The sequence below is a fragment of the Petromyzon marinus genome, chromosome 37 (assembly GCF_048934315.1).
Source record: "Petromyzon marinus isolate PM22_M1 ecotype Great Lakes invasive population chromosome 37, UKy_Petmar_22M1.pri1.0, whole genome shotgun sequence".
Classification (NCBI taxonomy): Eukaryota; Metazoa; Chordata; class Hyperoartia; order Petromyzontiformes; family Petromyzontidae; genus Petromyzon; species Petromyzon marinus.
The window spans coordinates 5,042,682-5,051,297 of NC_133703.1; the positions used below are offsets into that span (position 1 = coordinate 5,042,682).

The 8,616-nt window shown below is 47.8% G+C and overlaps 1 long non-coding RNA gene across 1 annotated transcript; it reads right to left on the minus strand.

Annotated features, from left to right (window-relative positions):
- Positions 1 to 5,217: 5,217 nt before the first annotated feature.
- On the minus strand, positions 5,218 to 7,200 carry LOC142930127 (uncharacterized). Its single transcript, XR_012946085.1, has 3 exons — positions 7,111 to 7,200; positions 6,213 to 6,348; positions 5,218 to 5,818 (listed from the first exon to the last, which is right to left on the minus strand). It is a non-coding gene; the product is annotated as an uncharacterized LOC142930127 (long non-coding RNA).
- Between the last annotated feature and the right edge of the window lie 1,416 nt (positions 7,201 to 8,616).

The window sequence follows — 8,616 nt, forward strand, 5'->3', positions numbered from 1 at the left end:
GCCAGTAATGCTATTACACCTCACAATTGCACAGTATTTCTGAGATCACCAATAATAGTGGTAATACAATACTCACTTTCATCATGCAGCAGACGATTCATGTTGTTGATGCAATTTGTCACACGTAAGCATGTGTGCGTGTGGGAAGGGGAGCGGCTGCGTTGCTGTTTGTGAACTGCGCTACCAATCCTGTGTGACCGGAGTACTATTTCTGGCCACAGCCAACAACAGTGGAAAATATTAGAACCAGTGTTGAGCTTCCCTTAAGTTGATTCTGTCTTAAAATGAGTACTTGATGAAGTGTGTGAAAATCATCACTGGCGAGATAAAGGGCAACACCACCCCCACCGGCAGTGTGCCACCCTTCATAGATGCACTTGTCTCAGTCTGTGAAAGGCTACACAGGGAATCTTTGTAGTGGTGACATGGCCGAGTGTAAGTGTTTGCTGATTGTTGCGGTAATTTGCGGCTGCCCAGGTGAATACTGTGGGTGCATTAACTGCACATCATAAATGTTGCGTGCTGCATAGTGAACGTAAAAAACCCATTAAGTAATTTAAAAAAAAGTGCCTCGGTATAATTTGCCAAATGTTCAAAAATTACTCAAATGACTTAATTTAATTGGGAAAAACGACGTAACAATATAATATCCCTAGGCTGCAGGTCCCCGGAATAGTTGACCTGAGATGTAAAGCACTTTGAGATGCTGCCATATTATATTTAGTAAGCACCCTTTACATGCAAATCCTGAAACTGAAAATCCTTTACCTGTGTGTGGACGTGTGCAGCACGTGGTGTTACTCACGAAGGCCTGCATTGCATACATCATCCCGGACACGCCATCCCATGTGCGCGCCTGCATGCGCCGCGAGCGCTTCGTCGTACAGACGATTCTGCAGCAGGCAGAGCTGGGCCGTCTCCGTAACACCCTCCTCACCGATGCCCCCAGCTCACCGCCATCGCCTCAATTCCACGTTGAGGATGAGCAGGCAGAGATGGGCCTGCTTCGCTGCTCGCTGCATAAGGAGTCTCCTGGCGTATTGCACCCACCCCAGCGGTGCCACATGGAGAATGAGCAGGCAGAGAAGACTGGTGACGACTCACTGCTGAGGGATCCGAGGAGGAATCAAGCAACGAGGATTCGTCAACTGTCTTCTACAGCGTATAAATCTACTCTGACTTTTAAAGGAGGCTGCTATCCTAACTCTGTTTGCACGTGGACAAGGACATTGCAGTCGAGGACTATCTGTATATATTAATAAATACGTTTATGATTTAACATGTCTCAATCATCTCATGTCTTTTCATACGAATCACGATGTGAATGAGGAAAACTAGAAATTATTGTTATTTTGGATATATTTTAAATTTTGGTTTAACATGTAGGCTTTCGCGCCCAATATCATCCATAGAGGTGTTTTTTGGATTAGATCGTATACATATATAAACGTGTCGTTAAAACCCGCCACCACTCGACACAGCCAACTAGTAGGGTTGTCACGGAAACAGAACAAGCCAATTCGTCACTGGTACTTTGGAGAGCCAAGCCACAACATTTACAATCGGAGTACGACGTTTTGCCAGTAATTACAACTAGCTTCATCAGGCGACAGCCAGATTTATGGCACTCTCGCGCAAAGTGGGGGGGGGGGGGAGATTACCGAGTCAACGTACATTATGCATGTGCATTATGAGAGCCCTTTGATCTTGTCCTTCCTGTCTATTGTGTATTAAAATAGACGTACCAATGGTAATCCCTATTGAAGTATGCTGCCCTTTATAGGCATGCATTTAAATAATGTATTATTTGTTGGCACCCATGTTCAGCAGTAGCAGAACACACGTGCCAACAAGGACACTCAGTTGATTTTAATGTTGAAATTCTGTGCAAAACTAGCTACTACTGCCCAAGAATAATTCGAGAATCTATCGAAATTGGAAGAAAAATTTACAGTTCGGATAGCTACCGCCTTTCTGCTGTGTGGAAGCGACTCATCAAATAGTACATTAGATGAAACTCCGAGTACCCACTCAGGAGGTATAGTGGTAAAGCAGTGGAGGAAAAAAAAGCAATTTTTTTAATTTGCCCTTGTTGAATGATAGAGCCGATACACACAGCAAGCGAGATTAAGAAAGCGCATCGGAAGAAATACCGGAGGAGAGAGAGAAGACAATTGCTTGCTGGAGAAGGAAAGGCATTCCTACCGAGGGAGACAAGTTGACAAAGATTTTGATAATGGGAACCGGTGGCGTGGCTCGATCTTCCCTATGTACGCAACATGCTACCGAAAGAAAACAGAAAATCCTATTCAAAGGCTAAAATAAGCTCCATTTTTTGTATAAGAGCCCGATAAACAATAACCCCATCCATAGACTGAGGAAGAGAGGGAAGAGCCTGAACAAAGGGGAGGAGATTACGACAGAGATGGGTTGGAGGTGGAGAGAAGGGGAGAGGGGAGGCCGTAAAGGCAGCTGCACATTCAAGGAAAGCGGTGTAGAAAGAGTTGAACGGGGACATGGAGACAGTAGAGACAAGGGTGGAGAAAGAGGAAGGGAGGATCTTTCAGTGCTCGCTACAGGAAACCCACAAAACTGAATTTCCTAAACTCGTGTCGCCTCCGTGACAGCAGCACCACCAACGCCACAGACTCACGCTCCCCAAATCGACAATACCATCTCCATTGCCGACCAGCCACGAGATGGCTGCTCTCAACACCTCGGTCGTGGTGTAAGCAGCAAAAGACTTCCGGCTGGTGAGCAACCGGCCATTGCGAGGGTTGGAAAGAAACTGAAGCACGGGACGACTCCCACAACCTTCGGGTATTTCCAAACTGGATGACGTCTTGGGATGAAGCTAGAAGTAAGCCAAATCTGCACTCAATAAATGGGACAAAGATTCCAGAGAAGCCTCCAGAAATGTCACAGGAGGCTCGGGTGTGAGAAACCAGACTCCATGTGGGGTCCTCCAGACCTTTGCCCTCCAGTTCATCAACATTTGTAAAAGCAGGACGTCTCAAAGGTACGTAGCATGGGTGAGGTAAGAGGTTGAGAACCACGTTCCGAGATTAGGCGCTTTGACAGGTTGGGGTCCGAGTTAACGTTTAATGGAGCTCACCCTACGACATTATGGATAGAAGGGTAGTGTGCCGGCACAATCCGGACACCCTGCTACACCGAAACACTCTGCTGCACCAAACTCCCTGGTACAGCTAAACACTGGCACGATTGCGCTCAAATACACACAAACTCTCGCTCAGCCAGTTGGTACACAGGTTGTCAGTTGTGGGGGACGCGGGCCCCCGGCTCCCCCCCCCCGGGGGAGGGCTGATCTCGGGAGGGCTGCGGGCTCCGGACTCCTCGCTCGAGTGAGAGCAGCCGCTACTCGACTCCTCGCTCGCGGTGAGAGGGCTGCCGCTCTCCGGCTCCTCTCCTCGCGCCGCAGCCCCTCGGGTCCGCGGGTCCTGTTTGTGGGGCATAGCTCGGGGCTGGCACGTGGCTGCCTGGAATCAATCCGTCGCTTCTCAGCCACTCAAACGCGACGTCTCCGCTCACACAACCCCGCGCACCACTCACACGAACTGAACGGGGGGTCAGGGGTCAGAGGGCAATGACGTCCTTCGCACACGCGTTGCCGCCGATGCCGGGCAATGGAGATTGTTTAAAGGGCTGCGGGGCGGGGATTTGGTGTCAGTTTTAGAGCGACACACCAATCGCACGCGCGGGACGGGGGGGTCGGGGGTTAGAGGGCAGGGACGTCACTCATACACGCATAGCCGATTGGGGGGCTGTATTGGAGATTATTTAAAGGGCTGTGGGGGTGGATATTCGGGATTGGTGTTAGCCCGCAGTCACGAAAGCTTTAAATCGAAATTTATGTTAAGTGTAATGTGTTGGTGTTAATAAATAGTGTTGCCTCCCAAGAAGTTGTGTTCGCCTATCTCAGCCCATTACATATAAGTGTAGACATGATTATGTAATTCTTGTGTTCATACAAGTGTAGTGACACAGCGCTGACTGCTGTCCAGCAGCGGCAACTGCAGTGGAAAGTTTGCACACACGCCGTTGAGCATATATACGGGTATGCCGGCCGGGCAGAGGAATTGGGGCAAGGGTCATGGAAGACCTCATAGGGAAGCCTCTGGAACCCTCTGGTCGGTTCGAGAAGGGAGGCGTGGATAGGGCAGAGCCAAGCCGCGCCGAGTAGAATATAGAATATAATATAAGGAGCGGAGAGCGAGAGCTCCGGGCTGCCGGTTCTGGGAGTGGACTCGTCTCGTCGTCGCTGTCGTTGCCACCGCATTCGCCCAATCATTGCGTGGCCAGACAGTAGCTGGCCTTCTCGGTCGACGCCGTCGGTGCAACACGGACAGGGTCGTGTCTAGGCCGGGCTCTATGGCAACGTGGTCGAGTGAGGCCGGAGTTGGTGTGAACAAGATAATAAAGAGACGGTGTCTCCTGCAACTACCTCGTCTTCGACAGTGTGTGCGACACACACCACACGTCGGAAGGAGAACACTTCACAAGTATAAATGCTGCCTGTGTCAGTCGAGTCACATTTGCTCTAATTTATTTTGGTGACCTAAGACAGGAGAAGCAAAATGCACTTCTTCAGGAAGTGATATTTTTTTCATAATGCAGAGGCTGTGCCTGATACACATCTTTCATGTGTTGTTTGGCAACCCTGGTGCCCAGTAAACGCCATATGGCCAGATCTTTGCATTGAATTCCAAGTATTAATTCCTCCATACTTGTGCACAGTTGAGTTTTTATTCCATTCCCTTCATGAACCATGTCTTTGAACTTTACATCATAGTAAGATAGTACATGCTGATGAATAATTAATAGATGCTTGAAAACATCTATCCCCAACCATCTGCCTGTGTTTGGCCTAAAACCCAATCACCCAGAATGCCCAAATTCACCTTACATACTCTAGGAATGTAAGCAGGTTAATGCTTGTATATCCATCACAATCATCACCCCCAAATGTGAAGACATGTCACGAGACTCGCTGACTTTTCTTAAAATACTTGAGAAATACAAATCATAGCTGAATATTTTCAATTCCATGTGTATAAGCCTTTGTCTCAGATTTATTGTAAAATAAATATACATGTACAATATAAACATTCAAATATCAGAAAATATTTAATGTATGTTGAATTTCTTTCACACTGTACATAACCAACCATGCTAAACAAGACATGATAAAAACAATCCAAGTCATGGGTTGCATACAATATGCAACTTTGGTTTATTGATTACAAGTTACATAAAAGGTTCTGAAATTTTACAATACAGGTATAGTGCAATCTAAATAAGCAAATGTACTTTTACAGTGATTTCCCAAATGTTTATAACTACACACATACTAGCATGTATGTTCCCAATAAAGGAGTCTCCTTCCAAAATGGATAAAACCAAAATAAGTTTAGTTGTGCTCACAATATTTTTCACATATCCGTTCTCTTTCAAGTGACATTTGAGTCTGCATGGATTTGCTGTGCAAAATACTGCTGCAACCATTCACTAACTCCAACCCTGAACGAACTTCATCACATTTTTCCAATACTTTGTTGTGGCACTTCCATTAACAGGGCAATTACTGTGCCCCATGGGCCCCACAAGTTCACAAGTAATTGCGATTCACACCACAGCACCTGAAGTACCATTGATGTTTAACAACCATGAATTAGCAGGACCAAGCGAACGTATCCTTCTGAGTACAAACCTCGACCACCGCCTTAAAATGCAGCCATCCTTGTTCTCCTTGATGGTGTCAACCAGCTCTTTCAGACGCGACAGGTGGTACACGGCCCTGAGAAGAGACACGATTGAGAGAAAATTACTTGGTTGACTTATTATCATGGTGGAAGCCAGAAAAATCTCACCAAGTCTCAGGCGGGTTTGGCAGTGATATTTTGCAAATTTCATCAGCGAGTGGTATGTGAGAGGAAATCGGAGAACCCGGTGAAAACAGAGGGAGTAAAATGCAAAACTCCGGATATAGATTCAAGATTCCATTGCTGTATTACTAACTCCTGGTTACCTAGCAGCCAAAATCTATAATATATGCTATTACCAAATAGTCTCCCATCCAAGTAATAACCAGGCTTACCTGCTTAGCTTATAACATTCATAATCTGACATCATACTTAGAGGCGGTGCAGCCTCTATGCTGTGCGTGAGTGTGAATATAAAGATAAATTCACAATGGCGTGGAGGGGTTTTCCCAGGGACGATCAGCCCCTAGGAAGACGTCCGTGTTGAAGCTGCCCGGGGAGGGGGCCTCCAAGCCGGGGGATTCCAACTCCATGCGCGCCCTGCTCAGCAGCTCCTCCAATGAGGCTGTGCATCAAGAATCACGCATCGCACGTCACAACCACATGGGTGGCCGCTCAGTCGTCTCTGTGAGAAAAGACTGAATATGTACCTAAAAACATATGAAATGTCATCTGCTATATACAGACTATATATATACACACACACACCTAGGGATCTAAGGTCCTCTGACACGGGCTCCTCGTTGGCTACATTCGTAAGGCCGGAGATGTCCAAATCTTTGAGCCACTCTGGGTACTTTGGTCTGCTTTGCGGGCTCTGAGCGGCACCTGCTCTCTTCGTGCTGGTATCCGTCTCGTGGCTGCTGGTCTGGGAGTCCACATCGCAGTCACGCAGCCAGGCCGGGTACCTGAGCTCAGGAATGCTCGTGATCCCCGACACATCCAGCTCATCCTTTTGGCTTGTCAACCACCTGGGATAGGTACTTGTCGCACAGCCGCCGTTCGGCAAGTGCTCACGCCTAGTTGCTTCACTGCTCCGTTAGTACAACAAAACATTCTTCTGGTTAGAAAAGAAATAATTTTTGGGCTTTGCCGACTCATTTAATGGCATCAGGGCCTTGTTGCTTCTCGCTGTTGAGCTCAACCGTTCAGTTGGCTTATTGCCCCTCACCAATGATGCGCCGAGGCTGTGCGCGGTGACCCCGAGAGATGACCGCTTGCCTCTGTGCGACACTGCGAGGTCTCGGTGGGCGCCAGGCGAGCGGAACAAGGACTTGGAGGAACCGTCAACTGGCGCCTCTAGGAACTGGTCCGTGGTTAGACTGACCGTCGGGCTATAAGCCATGACCGCTGCAGCGCAGCAGTGAGGCTGCACGTGCCCGAGATGAGGTCCTCCACAGGCAGCATGCCACCTGCAATGTAAGACCCACAGACATTTTACTGGTACACAATGAATTTGCTCTCCCCTAGATTCCTTGACCCCTGAACGGCAATCCTGCAATGTTGCCTTACTTTGCACCATCAGTAACTAATGATGTTATCCGTTTGTGGAGTTTGTGAGAATATGGGATAAATCAGTGCATGAGCTGTTATTGTTTAAACTTCAGATGTGTCCAGTTTAGGATCTGCAAATTTTGACACAAAGGTTGGAGGATCACTTAGATTTCACAAACTTTACAAACTCGATAATCAGTGAAGTTGCTGGAAGATGACAGGAGAAAGAAATGCATGCTCCGACCTATCTGTTCAGACCTATGCTATCCTCTCATATGCGTGTGCTTACTGTGGATAGTTTTCTCTGACATAAAATGAACTCATTAATGGAATTTGCCAAGCATCCCAGTGTGGGACTCTCACGAAAATGTATCTTTAGACCTTATTAAGGGTTTTTTTCTAGGGGAATTACATTACATTCATGATAGCATAGCATAATTGACAAGCACCCAGTACAAGCAAATAAATAGGGTTCTCCTCTCCAATTATCCCCCCTCCAGTCAACTAGCTTCGATACCTTATGAGACCTCCTTTGCCAGTAACAAGATATAGTAATAGGTTTTTACCCTTTTATCTGGCACAAAAACTGACACCTTTATACAAGGGATCATGTTTGCGATAACCACAACGCAAGTAGTCAAAATGCAAACAAGAAGACGCTAAGAATAAGAAGACGCCTTTTTGCGTCTTCTGGTCCAACACCAGTGGAGACTGGGATCTCAGAAAAGCCATCTCGGGTATGGACCAATCAAATTCAAGGACAGTGCATATTATCAGAGTTGTCTTTTTTGTTTGCATTTTGACTACTTGTGTTGTGGTTATTGCAAACATGATCCCTTGTATAAAGGTGTCAGTTTTTGTGCCAGATAAAAGGGTAAAAACCTATTACTATAGCTTCAATACCATTGCACCGCGTGCACACTCGATAGCCACTCGAGTGCAAGCACCACGGAGCGATTCCTCGCGTGGCAAGAGGCGCAACCCACCTTCATCCACACTGTGCATCCTCCTCTCCTCCGCGCGTCTCCGCTCCGCCATGCTGCGCGGCGCTGTGCTCTGCACGTATCCTGGGTGGCGGTGACGCACAGATTCCGCTCTGCTCAAAGTCCTCGATGTAGGCGTCCAGCGCACCGCTCGCCTACGAGCAGCACTGCTCTCCGCACACCACAGGGCTGCGCTAGCCCCCGCTTCCGGTCCGGAGCAGCGTGCTGCCCAGGCTGCCGCGAGGGCTTGTGTCCGTCACCGTGCTGTCGCCCGAAGGGCTGTTTGTCTCACCACCGTTGCAGTACATTTTGTACGATTTGGGATGCCTGGACCGGATGGGGCCAGGGAGAGGAAT